Source organism: Saimiri boliviensis, chromosome 14 (assembly GCF_048565385.1).
Source record: "Saimiri boliviensis isolate mSaiBol1 chromosome 14, mSaiBol1.pri, whole genome shotgun sequence".
Classification (NCBI taxonomy): Eukaryota; Metazoa; Chordata; class Mammalia; order Primates; family Cebidae; genus Saimiri; species Saimiri boliviensis.
The window spans coordinates 77561339-77577589 of NC_133462.1; the positions used below are offsets into that span (position 1 = coordinate 77561339).

A 16251-nucleotide genomic window follows, 5' to 3' on the forward strand; every position below is an offset into this window, starting at 1 on the left:
TGGTTCTGTAAAGAAGATTCTCAGGGACTTAACAATATTAAGTTTTTAATCATATTAAAGGTTGTAATTGTAAATAACTAAGAGATTATACCCACCCAACTCACTCTACTTTTAAAGGAAATAAAACAATCTCTGGTGAATCTATATATGTTTAAAAAAATTATACTGCCATGTAAATAACAGGAATATGGTAGGGTTACTTTAATTTAACCTGAATAATGCCATTTAAGATTTCTATGCCTCCTTTTAACCACCCATAATATGGGTTAATAGTATTACTTTGGTTACTGAAGCAATTTCTCTGAGAGTGTTGTATATTACAAGTTAGTAAATTATGGCCCATGGCCAAATCTAGTTTGCTGCCTGATGCTGTAAATAAAGTTTTATTGGAACACAGCCATGCCCATTCATTTAGGTATTGCCTATGTCTGCTTTCACACTACAATGGCAAAGTGAATAGTTGTGACACAAACCATGTGGCCTACAAAGCCTACTATATTTACTATCTGGCTGTTTATAGAAAAGGTTTTCAAGCTCCTATTGTAGATGATAGATGGTTGCTAAACAGAGACAGGCAGATTGAAAACAACAATCTGTATAAGGAATTAGCTTTATAATCCTCAACACATGACTGTATCCTAACCTGTCAGAAAAGATCTTCTGCTGTAGAGGAAACATCAAAGAAGTACAGTTTAGTTCTGGAAAGAAGCTTCGCAGTTACCAAGAGTACTTTTAGATGAAGAAAAAATATTTTATTCTTTACTGTAAAAATTAAGCTCTACAGTCAGTACAAATTACTGCTACCGGTGTAGCATTTCTTAGATTGTAAAGGAGAGTAAAGAAACTGCAAAGACAGGATTTATATGCACTGACAGTATCTTTAGTTATTTTATAGACAGTAAGTATAAAATATATACATAAAGCATATCAATGTGAATATATTTTATTCATAATACAATGTAAATTAATAAAATAGAAAATACTGAAAGTTACAAGGATACAAGACATTACAGATAGTATTGGAATTACAGATAGTATTAACATCACAGATAGTACTGAAAAACATAAGTATTCTATTAATATTCCTGATCTCATCCTCTCCCTCCACTACCCAGACACAGCCACTATCCTAAATTTGATATTTACTGTAGCCATGCATATTTTATATGATTATGCATAGATGCAACATCAGAAAACTATGCACTTTTTTAATGTCTTTAAACTTTGTAATTGATATAAAACTGTGTATTGCTTTTTGCAATTTGGTTTTATTCAAATATAATACTTCATGAGCCTGGCATGGTAGCTCCTGCCTATAGTCCCAGCACTTTGGAAGACCAAGGAGGGAGGATCACTTGAGCCTAGGAGTTTAAGAGCAGCCTGTGCAACATAGTAAGACCCCTTGTCTACAAAAAAATAAAAATAAAAAATTAGCCAGGCATGATGGCACATGCTTGTGGTCCCAGCTGCCTGGGAGACTGAGATGGGAAGATCACTTGTGTCTTAGAGGTAAAGGCTGCAGTGAGCTGTGACTGTGTCACTATACTCCAGCCTGGGTAACAGAATGAGAAACTGTCTCCAAAAGAAAAAAAAAAAAACTATATATGTTTCTAAAATGTATCTATTTTGGTACATACTGTTTTAATTCATTAATTTTAAATAATTCTAATTATACAGAATAGTTTCATATACATATCAGAATTTATCAATTCTCCTGATTATAGAATTTAGATTGTTTCCCATTTTTATTTTGTTAAAACACAGAAGGTTGAGATGAATATTTTAATAAATGTTTCTAGTATTCATATGTGAATGCTTCTTCAGACTATAGATGTAGAAGTAAAATTTCTGAGATGAAAGATATGGACATCTTCCAACTTTTGCTAGCATGATTACCAGTATAGTTGAAACTCCTTTGCATAACATCATTGGTATCATTGGTCATCTTAGATTCTTCTTCTATAAAATGCCTGTTAATATCCCTTGCTGTTTTAAAAACTGTGTATGCACTTTTTTTTTTGTTTGTTTAATCTTCAGGGATTCTATTTACTCAAACTTAGTTCCTTATATGTGTTACAAATCTCTTCTCCCTGCATGTGGGCTTGTTTTTCCATTGTTTTTAATGTTTTCTTATTTGTAAAAAAAAAAAAAAAAAAAAAAAAGGTAGTAAATAGTAATGTAGTCTTATAATTTATACTGTGATTTCTGTCTTCCCAGACATCCTAAAAACAGTGTTATAATTTTCTCTTGTGTAAGTTTTAAAGTTTTACTTTTCAAGTTTTTTAATCTACCTGGGATTAATATTTTTGTGTAGCGTGAGATAAAGGGCAGTTATATTTCTTTCTAACCTAGCACCATTTACTGAATGATATCCTTTCACCACTGATATCTAATACCACATAGGTCATAAATTTAGTGGATTTGTTTCAGGACTCTCAAGAAGAACAAAAATACTACTATATTACTCTATTTTTTTTTTCAGTTGGTAATCTTTAGAGTGAAAGAGTGTCTATTAACTACCAGGACAACAGGCATAAAATGGAACTCTTCCACACAAACCAAGATGAATGGCCACCCTATCAATATGCCTCTACCTGCACCAATACCACACTGTCTTAATTATAAAAATGAGCTCCATACCAGTAAAGCATATTTTTTAATTGCCATTAGTCTTCTAGATCAATGCTGGAATTAGCTTAATATATTCCATAGTACATACTGAAATTATTGTGGGAATCATGATTTTATAGATTTATCTGAAGAAAGCTGATGTCTTTGCAATATGACACTTCCCAACTGTGTATACAATAAACCTTTAAGTCTTCTTTTTATATTCTTCAGTTACAAATTATTTTCCATAGAGAACTTACACATCTAATCTACAGGCAACATAGTGAGACTTTGTCTCTACAAAAAAATTTTTTAGCCTTAGGCATAGTTGTGCATGTCTGTGGTCCCAGCTACTCAGGAAGCTACTAAGGAGGCTGAGGTGGAAGGATCACTTGAGCCCAGGAGTTCAAAGCTGTTGCGAGCCATGATCATGCCACTGCACTTTAGCCTAGGTGACAGCAAGACCCTCCTATCTTTTTTCAAGTGCATACACACAAACACACACACACACACACACACACACACACACACACACACACACCTAAATTTTTTAAAAATTCAGACTCTGGAAACCAGCTCCTAGTTTCAAAACTTTCATTAAACTCTCAATAAATCACCAAAATGCAAAGGATCCAAAATTATTCCTATCACTTCCCATTTTCTTCCAAATAAATAATCTTCTTGTATAAATAATCTTATGGTATACATCAGCAGCTGAGAGAAAGATAGGTTTTAGAAAATCACATTTCAGGATCCCAAAAGCATGTTGGGGGTAGAGTGAGGCATGGGATAAGAATGTAACAGCTGACAAAGTAAAACATTCCATAAGCATTAATTAAACATTTATGGCATGCAACAGCACTGAATTAACTGTAATACTACATACTATGGAAGTACATAAAGGTACAAAACAGGAATTCTTTTTCTATTCCCTGATCACCCCAAAAAATCTTCATGGGAGTACACATGTTTACCTCTGTTCCCTCCAAAATCACAGTAAAATGACAATTACAAGAATTAAAAGGTAGAAACCCACAAATGAATTTAAGAAAAGACAACAGAAGATGAAGAGTGTCAACACAACTTCCAAAGATGGAAAACATATGTATGATAAATAATGTGGAGCCAAGGAGTCTGAATTACAACCACCCACAAAGCTGGGAGAAGGCAACTAAATTGACTTGCTATATGATTTGATGTACTGGACTACTTGAAAATGTACTGTTAGGCCTTTGGTACATATAAAAGGAAATTTTAAGAGTACTGACAAACAGCTGAAAAATTTTGAGCCTCTTATTAGTTATAGGAAGAAACAGTTATATAAGGAAAAAAATGTATTTCTTGGCTCAGCAATAAATAATATTTACAAAGTCTCAAAAAACGCAAGCATTGTCTACCAAGAAGAGAAAAATGTGATAAAATTATAGTGAGATAATGCAGGAAGGCAAAGTAGAAAGAGGAATACAAACAGCTAAATCCTCCACTAGCATAGCAGGCAGTCAACAGAAGTCTTTACAAACTGTCCAAGATTTGCAAATCTAGAAATATCAGCATATCAAGACATTAGAGATATGGGGCTAAGTAACTTTAAAAAATAGCTTTAGGGTTGGGCGCAGTGGCTCACGCCTGTAATCCCAGCACTTTGGGAGGCCAAGGCGGGCAGATCACAGGTCAAGAGATCGAGACCATCCTGGCCAACATGGAGAAACCCCATCTCTACTAAAAATATAAAAAACAGCCGGGCATGGTGGCACATGCCTGTGGTCCCAGCTACTCAGGAGGCTGAGGGGGAAGAATCGCTTGAACCCAGGAGGTGGAGGCTGCAGTGAGCTGAGATTGTGCCACTGCACTCCAGCCTGGCAACAGAGCAAGACTCCGTCTCAAAAAAAAAAAAAAAAAAAAAAAACCGAGCTTTAAAGAAATTGAATATAGCTGCCACTAGGTAGCAGACATAAGAAGTAAGCTAGAGGGACTATTTGACAACATAACCTTTTTTATATTAGTTAAGTTTTTTTCTTTACTGTATTGTTTGATTAAAACTAATTAAAGACCAAAAACACATGTGTAAATAAATATCTGAATCATCTAATCAAAGAATACGAAAATGTTTTGACTAAGCCATTAAGATCATCTGCAGTCAGTAATATATTTTAGTCCGAACAGTTAATGGTTATCAATATCACAGATAAGCACCATGATGTTAAAATGACAATATTAATTGGTCTCTGTTTATCCAACAATGAATACAATTATACATTTAATAAAGCATGTTGCCTACTGACTCATTCCACATCCTTATTCATTTTATTCCATCGCTGAAAAAGAAGTCTCTCTGTTCTTAAAATGGTCATTATTTAGGCAGACAGAAACTTTCCTAACCTTTGAAATAATGAGACCTCAGAAGAGTGAGCTATTTATTCTCCCTAGTTATCTGGTGTATTTGAAATATTTTTTATTTTTGTTTTGGGGGTGAGGCAATAGAACATATAACGCTGGTATGATGTAGAATTTAAAGGACTCATGGGGTAGAAGAGAAAGCAGCTTTTCCATCTAGCTGGGCTGAATATTTCACTCAATTACCAGGCGAAAGCAAGGTGTAAAACTTACATAAATTCACGTATTTCATCACCTCAAGAAAAAGACAGCATGTTCTTTCCTTTTTCGGACCACAGCTACAGCTTGACCTTCTGTGGTTTCCTTTTTCCTTCAGCCTTACCTATCATTTTCATTTAGATCTAAATTTATAGTAGTCATTTAAAAAAATGTTTGGGTCTGGTCTGTCAAAGATCAGATGGTTGTAGGTGTGTGGCATTGCTTCCGAGGCCTCTGTTCTATTCCATTGGTCTATATCTCTGTTTTGGTACCAGTACCATGCTGTTTTAATTACTGTAACCTTGTAGCATAGTTTGAAGTCAGGTAGCATGATACCTCCAGCTTTGTTCTTTTTACTTAGGATTGTCTTGGCTATTCAGGCTCTCTTTTGGTTTCATATGAAGTTTAAAGTGATTTTTTCTAGTTCTGTGAAGAAGGTCAATGGTAGCTTGATGGGGATAGCATTGAATCTATAAATTACTTTGGGCAGTACGGCCATTTTCACAATATTGATTCTTCCTAACCATGAGCATGGAATGTTTTTCCATCTGTTTGTGTGCTCTCTCATTTCCTTGATCAGTGGATTGTAGTTCTCTTTGAAGAGATCTTTTACATCCTTTGTTAGTTGTATTCCTATGTATTTTATTCTCTTTGTAGTAACTGTAAATGGGAGTTTGCTCATGATTTGGCTGTATAGGAATGCTTGTGATTTCTACCAACCCAAATGCCCATTAATGATAGACTGAACAAAGCAAACGTGGCACATATACACCATGGAATACTATGCAGCCACAAAAAACGACCAGTTTGTGTCCTTTGTAGAGACATGGTTGAATCTAGAAACCATGATTGTCAGCAAACTGACACAAGAACAGAAAACCAAACACTGCATGTTTTCACTCATAGGTGGGTGATGAACAATGAGAACCCCTGGGCACAGGGAAGGGAACAACACTCACTGGGCTAGGTAGGAGGATGGAGGGGAGAGAAGGGGAAGGACAGCAGGGGTTGGGGAGGGATAACACCAGGAGAAATTCCTGATGTAGCCAACAGGGAGGATGGAGACAGCAAACCACCACGGCATGTATGTACCTATGCAACAATCCTGCAGGATGCAGGATGTGCACAGGTACCCCAGAGCCCAAAGTACAATTTAAAAAAAAATGTCTGCGGAGAAGGGATACAAAGTATGATGTGAACTAAGCCAAAATCACACAGGGACAGCCCTTTTCTTTTTGTACTCTAAAATGTAAACAAAGTGAAGAGAAGCCACACATTCAAATTCCCATTAGTGCTCAATAGGAGAGGGTGGGGGGAGTGTTTCAATGCCTCTGCTGACCAACATCCATCAACTGAGTAGAGAATGTTCTTAATTACTTCATAAGGATGTTGCCAATAGCTAGTATAACAAGCATAGATACTTCATTCAAACTTCGGGGAGGGGCGCTCAAGAGAGGAGGAACAGAAAGAGCTCTCAAGTGTCACCTGAACAGAAAGAAGGTTACACTTAAGTGACAGAACCCACAAACCCAAAAGGTTCTTTTCTAAAACCTTGAAGAAGTAGGATCAAAGAAAAGTAGGTAGATAAACATCTCCCTATTCTCTCTACAAATAATTTGATCACTTAGCTAAGGTTTTGGCATCTTACAGTATTACATAAGAATAAAAACTAGAGGCCTCCTAGAAAATGTTTTGCATTCAGCATTTGGTAAAATCTTTTTAAATAATTAAGGTCATTGGCATAAAGTTATCTATCATGATTATACCTGCTCCAAGAAAATACAAATCCTTGTTCTTACATTACCACTGAAATGTATGATCAACTCTTAAAAGGAATTTGAGTGCTGAAAATAAGTTGTCCAAAAGTTTTTTTGGCTTTCCCTTTTCTTATTCATTATGCAGAAAATACTCTTTAAGATGACAAACGACCTTCTCATTGCCAAATCCAGTAGTATTTTTTTAGTTTGAATCCTGTAATGACTTCTCTATGACATGTGACACTACTGGTTATTCTCCCAACTATACCACTTCCTTCTCTATTTTTTTCTCTCAACTAAAACTAATTCTTTTCCGTTTCCTTTCCTGGTTCCTCTTTCCCAAAAGCATAATTTCCATTTCCCTAATGCCGCCCTTTCTTAACATGCATCTCTGCTCTTCTTTGTACCTCAGTGATCTTTACCTTGGAGGTACCTGTCATTCCTTAGATTTCAGGTTAGTTGGTTGCTCTATAATCTCCAATCTCTGATGAGCTCAAGACAATGTTTTAAGTTTTGCTTTAAGCAGTCATATGGTTTGTGAAGTAATAGGAATCAAAAATGTATAGTCTAGTATGTATCTAGACATTTACAATTTTAAGAGCCTTGTATTCCTTCTACAGCCTAAAGAACTTCCTTCAGCATGTCTTCTGGCAATAAATTCTTTTGTTCCTTGTTCGTTTGTTTGTTTAGATGGAGTCTCATACTCTGTCACCCAGGCTCAAGTGCAGTGGCAATGATCTTGGCTCCTTGCAACCTCCACCTCGCAGGTTCAAGCAACGCTCCTGCCTCAGCCTACAGAGCAGCTGGGATTACAGGTGCCCACCACGACTCAGGCTAATTTTGTATTTTTAGTAGAGGCGGCGTTTCACCATGTGAATCAGGCTGTTCTCAAACTCCTGACCTCAAGTGAGCCACCCGCCTCGGCGTCCTAAAGTGCTGGGATTACAGGCCTGAGGAGCCACCATGCCTGGCCTCTTTTGTTCTTCTTTTACCTAAAAATATAATTTCACTTTTATTTTTGAAGGAGATTTTCACTGGATATATAGAATTCTTGGTTAAGTCTCTTTTAGCTTCCTTATTTTCTGATAAGAATTCATTTCTTAATGGAACTGTAGCTCCCCTAAATGTAATTTGTCATTTTTTTCCTTGCTGCTTCCTAAATTTACCCTCTGTCTTTGGATTTCAATAGTTTCACTATAATTAACCTTTACATGGCCTTTTTCTTTTCTTTTTTCTTCTGCAAAGAATAATTATACATCACTAACCATGAATTTTTGCCATTAGTTATTACATAAACGCTGCCTAGTGCAATTATCCAAATGGCATGACCATTTTATGTCCACAATTTACCTCTATAGTTGTAAGTAGAACTTTCATGACTTACATAAGTACATCTATCAATAAAGATTTAACACTGAGATGCGATCTAACATCTGTAATACACATGGCCTTTTTCATATTTATCTTCCCTGGTGTTTCTTGAGCATTTCAAATACATAAATTTGTATCTTTCATCAAATTTGAGGCCATTATTTCTTCAGGTATTTTTTTCTGGCCCATTCTCTTTTCTCTCCTTGATCTCAAAGTACATGTACATAAAACCTTGTGATATTCCCTAACAGATCTTTGGACTACTATTATCTTAATCTTTTCCTCTCTGTTCTTTACCTTCAGTAGCTTCTATTTATTTATGTTCAAGTCTTTATTTTGTCATCTCCACTAGGCTAAGTTTTTCGAGTGAAAATTTTCATTTTGGATTTTCTATTTTTGCTTTCTAGAATTTCCATTTGATTTTTTCATTTGTTTCTAGTTCTCTGCTGATATTTCCTATTTTTTCATATATTGTGAGCAAATTTTATTTTCCTTTATTGAGAACAGTTTTAATAGCCACTTAAAAATCCTAGTCTGCTATTAATAGTTTCTACATCAAGCTCATTTCAGGGATACTATTTTCTCTTGAAAAGGAGTTACATATTCCTTTTTCTTTGTACACTGGGCAATTCTGAATATTCCCTGAATATAATAAATGTTAAATTTTTGAAACTTTGTATTCTTCAATTTTTCTCCAGTTAGCATTTTTTAAAAATCAGATGATTAACCACACTTAAACTGCAAACTGTTTCTTAGGCAGAAGTTTCCTATCTTTTGTCTTCAGCTGAGCAGTTTTGAGTGAAGCTATCACTCAGTTATCACTGAGAACTATCAGTAGACAGATTTTGGAACCCTCTCTAACAAACATAGTTTCCCAAAACTCAGCTTTCACAGCCATAGAGACTAGAGTTTCTCTACTTAGCCCATGCCACAATTTACACCATGCCATTTTCACCCAGCCCCAGACTGAGAGCTGCAAAACATGAGACGTCATTTCACATACCCCATCTTCTCTGAAGATGTATTCTCAATTAGGTTCTCCCTGCTTCTGTTCACTCTTTAGTGCCTTTAGGATAATGGTCTGTGCAATGCCCAGATTTTTAGTTACTTCTGTGAGGGCCTTAGACCAGAAGGACTTCAGTCACTACCCTTTCTCATACATTTGAACCACTATTAATTTGAATTTTCTAACAGATGTAGCCAACCCTATTTCTCATTAATGCACCCTGAACTTTTAAGTTTTATGAATGTAGAAAACCATATTTTTTAAACATGGCCTCAATAATATCTCTCACTCCACATTTTCATCTAGAACCTTGCCACTCACCTATCAAGAAGACTGTCCCTTCAGCTTGAACCTAGACAGACTCTTGTGACTATGTCAATCAATACAGTATGACAGAACTTAGGTTGGCTATGACTTACAAGGCTAGTCATTAAAATGTCATGCAATTCTGCTTTGTTCTCTGCAGACACTTACTCTTGGAACATACTCACCATGTTGTTAAGAAAGTCAAGCAGCCCATATGTGAGGAACAAAAACCCCATGCCCACAGCCCTGGCTGTACTCCCAATTGATGGGCAGCACAAACTGGCTAGCTATGTATGTGAGCCATCTTGACAGTGATTCTTCCAACTACAGGTTAGCTACTGCAACTCATGCTGCATAGATAAGATACAATTAGGTCCTGCCTAGTCCTGCCCAAATTTCAGACTCATGAGCAAAAAAAAAAAAAATTGTTGTTTTATATTAGTCACTGTGTTTCAGGGTGTATGGTAGACAAGAGATGTGCCCCTCAATGACGGGCTTTGCCCCAGATGCCCAAAGAAAGCTCCCCACTGCCAGGCTCCTTCAGAGTTACAGAGAGCCTCTTTACAAAACTGCCTGTGTCTTGGAGAAGTTCATATGCATTGAATGACTGATAAGGAAACAAACACCATGCCATTTCTATCAAACTACCAAAAACTCAGGTGGCCACGGACGCTCCAGAACTCCTAGTGGGGCTGACAGAAGCTTTGGCCTCAGTGCAATCTGACTTCTCCTTCCACCCAAACTTGCTTTCTACAATTCCCTTCTGCAGATGTTAACCCCTAATAAATACCCTACATGGCACATTCTGTCTCAGTGCCTGTTTCTGGAGAACATAGTATGTAAGACAGCAATTGATAAGTGGAACAGTAGTCCAACAAATTACACTTTCTGAAAGCAGCAGCAAAATAACATCTGGCATTCAAAACCACTCTGAGTCAGTGACATCTTGCAAATAATGTGGCAGCCAGACAACCAGATACCAAGAATAGTCAATAAAAGGAGTGAAAGGAAAGTTCAAGTAAAACATTAGTTCCAACTTTGATAATTCATGAAAACTGAGAAAGATATGGAAATGCTTATAAGAGATAAAACCTCTACATAAATACTGCAAAAATATTATTCAAGTTTTTTCATAATTTGAGTATTAGTCAAAACATGATCAGTAAAGTTTCTAAAATGAGTAATTTTCTTTGTCTCTAAAAAAAGCAAATAAGATTGGATTAAGTTTTATTATTTTAAAATTAAAATCAAAATTAATATTTATAATTATACATATTATTTATTTATAACAGTTAAAAATTTTAAAAGCATTCTATGCTGGGCACAATGGCTCATACCTATAATCCCAGAACTTTGGGAAGCAAGGCCAGTCAATCAGTTGAGTCCCGGAGTTTGTGAGCAGCCTGGTAAAACCTCATCTCTACAAAAAATACAAAAATTAGCCAGGAATGGTGGCACATGCCTGTGCTAGTAGTCCCAGCTACCCAAGAGGCTGAGGTCGGAGGATAACCTGAGCCCAGGAGGTCCTGGGCTGTAGTGAGCCATGAGGATGCCACTACACTCCAGCCTGGGTGACAGAGCAAGACCCTGTCTCCAGAAACAAAAAAGGCATTATAAAACAATGATTATATTCAAAGGGCAACATTCTATGAGTGATTTTTACTTTTTTTAACTTCACTAGAACATCAGTATCAAAAGCATGATTATTACAAATATTATCCCCGTAAGACTGAAATGTGGATATGACAGCATTAGTTAACCTAAATAGTTTCAACTCTGGCTGGACACTGAAATCAACTACAGAGGTTGATTTTAATTACAAGTACCTTAGCCCCAACCCAGGCACCATTAATCAAAATACTGCAGAGGGATTGGTCCCTAAAAGCCACTAATTTAAGACAGGCATTTCTCTTTCCATCAACAACACATCAATATCACCCATTTGGTTCCTTTTTATCATTTATTTAAGTTAGGAGAGTGGACTCTTCTATAACAATACTTTTATTTTCTAATTTTCCTACTCTTCCTTTTTATATATTCATATAAAAACAGCATATTGCATTATATTAATACAATGAAACTGCTTTTTAAAATTGTCTCTTTTGTCAGATAAGTATTTTATCAGTAATAAAGAAAAGAAAGTCCACATTGGTAAAATTATTTCACAAACAGCCTTTCTGACAGTCAGAAATTAGAATTCTTCATAGAATATTAATTTGGGGTTCATCTTACATTTGAGAAAAGTTACTCATAAAATTCTATTAGTAAATTGTTCTCAAACTAATCTTTTATACCAGAGAGTGGCGCCATCATTTAAGAATTATGGGAATAATAAAAAAACTAATGATTATATAATTCCAGGTACTGCAAAATAATGGTATACAAGTCATAATCTTTCTATGCATCTTTCTAAAAGGCATCCAGACACAATCAACAAGGAGAACAAGTGAAACAACCCAAAACCACACGTAAAATGTAATTCAAAGAAAAACTACTATGAAATTCAAATTATGTGTAATTATGAAAATAAACATTCAAATTCAGCAAGTGGGAAAAAGAAGAGAAAAGCAGGGAGTAAAGGGACAATAAAATGCAGATTAAACCACTGCCTACTGTGATGGAAGGAAGAAGTTCTATCATGAGTAGGAGATGTCATAATTGGGGGAAACTGGGTGAAAAGTGCATGGGACCTTTCTGCACTACCTTTGCAATTTCCTGTGATTCTAAATTTACTTCAAAATAAGGTTTTCTAAGCTAAAAAGCAATCATCTTGACCAAATTTATAGAATTATTTTATGCTTCTCATTATCCTGTTATATATTAACATGTCTTTACACTTACTTGTATTTAGATAAATATCACTAAAAGAAAAACCTTCTAAAACTATAGTACAGTCAATAGCATCTGATCTGAGAAATATTCGATGGGAGATTCAGTTAAAGGCTCCTTAGGATCTAATAAAATGGCCAACCTGAGGAATAACTACATTTAGCTACCTATTGAGTAACTTCTATGCTAAATAGTTCTGTACAAGTACAAATAATGACAGATAAAAGGAGGAAACAAGTAATTAAATTAGTACAAAAATATGAAAATGTACATAATGGCTTTGTAGGATAGACCAGAAATTTCATTCAATTACCCTGCATTGGCTCCTTCAAATGACAGATATATTCAAACTGATACTATTGCTGCATCTGTCATAGGAACACTACACTAAATGACGTACTCAAATATGATAGGAAAGCTTGCCTAAAGACCAGGGAATTGTCTGTATAGTAAAGACCTAATTTTGCCCAAAGAGAGGTCTGGCTTTTTTCCTCAGCTACTGGAAGATTATCTCCAGGCTCTTCGAATAGCATGACTGATAGGAGTGTCTTTGGCTACTAAACAATCTACCAATGTAATTTATGCTACGTGTCATTTCTTTGGATCATACTATGTTTTACTTCTAGAAAGGACTGGAAACTAGAGGTATCAGCCCAACTTTTGGGAAGGGCTGGATGGAGACTCAAGAGAGTCACATAGGCAGTAAGTAATTGAGGCCAACTCAAAAACCTATAAAAACCAAAGGCTTAGGCAGGCTTCCATGATTGGCAATACTTGGTGAACACTATCATATGTGTATGCTGGGCTGTCCTAATTCCACCAAGAAAGGATGTCAGAAGCTCCTCATTTGACATTTTTGAACCCTACTCTATATATTACTACTTCTTCCTTTGGCTGATTTAAATCAGTATCCAGGTAATAAAATCGGTATTCCATATAATAAAATACAAAGTATAATAGCATTCAATGAGTCCTGTGAGTCTTGCAAATTATCAAAACTAAGGGTGGTTTGGGGAACCCTTTGAACTTGCAATTGGTGTCAGAAGTGGGGGTGGTCTATTGGGAATGTTTCCTCTAACTTTGTAATTGGCACAAATTCCTTGCAGTTACTGAAATACCAACTGAACTGTAATATAGTAACTATATTTATATTGCAAAATTCTTAATTGTGCACATCCTGCGTTCACCTATACTCTAGTGTCACAGTTTTAAACTATAGATGGTCCCTAACTCACAACAGTTCAAATTATGATTCTTCAATTTTATGATAGGCTTACTGGAACATAGTCCAATATAAGTGAAGGAACAACCGTATAACAGTTGCTGAAAACTACAAAAATAGTTCCTCCATTAGCAATATGAAAAATTCCAATTTTGAAATGTGACTTAGGCCTGTAAGGGACTGAAGAGAGTTCTGAGTAAGCTTTAGGCCTCCCTCAAAATATTTCTATCTCATTGTAAAAGTAATGGTTTTACACATTCCAAGAGGATAACTGCCAAATCACACCCACAAATGTAAGCCGAAAGAGATAACATCAGCCCAAAGCTCTGGTATAGGCAAAGCACATACCAATCTTTCATGAAATTCTTATGGAATAAGATAGGAAAAACTCTAGATATGAATTCTCTGGTATTTCTCCCTAACAAATTCTATTAAAATAGGATTGCTCTATTTCCTATATCAGTACACTTTACTCAAGTTAACAACATTATATAAAACACTATCAACATTAAAGAGATGAAGTTAACAAAAGCTATAATAAAAAAATCTTGGCCGGGCGCGGTGGCTCAAGCCTGTAATCCCAGCACTTTGGGAGGCCGAGGCGGGTGGATCACGAGGTCCAGAGATCGAGACCATCCTGGTCAACATGGTGAAACCCCGTCTCTACTAAAAAAATACAAAAAAATTAGCTGGGCATGGTGGCACGTGCCTGTAATCCCAACTACTCAGGAGGCTGAGGCAGGAGAATTGCCTGAACCCAGGAGGCGGAGGTTGCGGTGAGCCGAGATTGCGCCATTGCACTCCAGCCTGGGTAACAAGAGCGAAACTCCATCTCAAAAAAAAAAAAAAAAAAATCTTGACTATGAAACAAATTACATGAAGGAAACCACAAATAAGTTAATTGTTTTTTTTGTTTTTTTTTTAGTTTTTTAGTTTTTTAGACTACGGTAAGGAGAAATTACTTTAAAAATACATTCCATCCTAAAAATTTATTGAATCCAGTATTTAACATTTAAAACAAAGACAGGAAAGCACATATATTCCACTAAGTTTCACAAAGACTGCTTAATTTGCCTTCAGGGAGAGATTTATCCAACTAAAAGCTAGTGTACCTCAAGCATATGACTCGACTTCTGTTTATTATTTCTCTTTGGTTTAGGTTCTTCATTTCTGAATATAATTTCTATTTTGTGATTCCTTTTTCCTTTTTATATTTTACCATTGATTTATTGCATGCATTCTTATTTCTAATTCTATAAATCCATTATGGAACAAAGTGAAGATGAAAGGAATAAATGATTAGATAATTTGATTATGAGAAAATACATTCTACTGTACAATCAATGTAATAATGACTGATATAACACTTTTTGGAACTTATATAGAATTCACTATCTAAATAGCAAATATAACAGCAACTGTTCTACTGTTCTAAAATATGACTTGACAATGGTAGTGCTGTGTTGCAGCAACCTACTAACCCACACCAAGCCCTAGAAACCACAAGGCTGGAGGTCTAGATGAAAACCTCCAGAGAGACATCATAAAATATATCCACTTAGCACATCCACTAAACTATCCACTTGGTAGTTTATCATATGCTGTGTTAAAGTATAGAGTACTACCCATTATCCAGTTATATATACATATATGTTAATGTATAGGATGTATATGTTAAAGTATAGGATACTATCCATTATCCAGTTATATATACACATATACATATATATAACTGGATAATGGATAGTATCCTATATATCCTATATGTATATATATAAGCTACTATATATATACAACATCCTATATACATATATATGTGTGTGTGTGTATATATAGGACACACACACACACATATACACACACACACACACACATATATACACACACACACACACACACACATATATATACATATATATAACTGGATAATGGATAGTATCCTATACTTCGACACAGCATATGATAAACTACCAAGCGATCATTTGTTTAATGTATTGTTCATATTTTTAGTGCCTCTCCAAAGCACATTAATCACTGAGGCTGGTACAGGTGCTGTTTTGAATCCTTCAGACATGACCCTAAAAGTCATTGAAAGCTTACTTGCTATTTGGTATGATAAGATATACAGGGCTTGTCTTGTACACTTCCTACCTAGATCTCAAGTCAGTAATTTATCCAAGTAGGCTGTTTTCTCGACAGTATTGCAGGACAATAATCTGTCAAAAAGGATGTTCATTGCTACTGTGTTGGTCACTGTATCTAGTTATTTTCATCACACAGAGCTGTATGTATGGTGTATGACTATGTGTATGAAATATTACAGAAGTGGCCGGGCGCGGTGGCTCAAGCCTGTAATCCCAGCACTTTGGGAGGCCGAGGCGGGTGGATCACGAGGTCGAGAGATCGAGACCATCCTGGTCAACATGGTGAAACCCCATCTGTACTAAAAATACAAAAAATTAGCTGGGCATGGTGGTACGTGCCTGTAATCCCAGCTACTCAGGAGGCTGAGGCAGGAGAATTGCCTGAACCCAGGAGGCGGAGGTTGCGGTGAGCCG

At 35.9% G+C, this 16251-nt stretch overlaps 1 protein-coding gene across 18 annotated transcripts in view; it reads right to left on the bottom strand.

Moving 5' to 3' along the window:
• Positions 1-16251, bottom strand: part of CDC42BPA (CDC42 binding protein kinase alpha) — a 327782-nt gene that overhangs the window by 170352 nt on the left and 141179 nt on the right. The window lies entirely within an intron of this gene.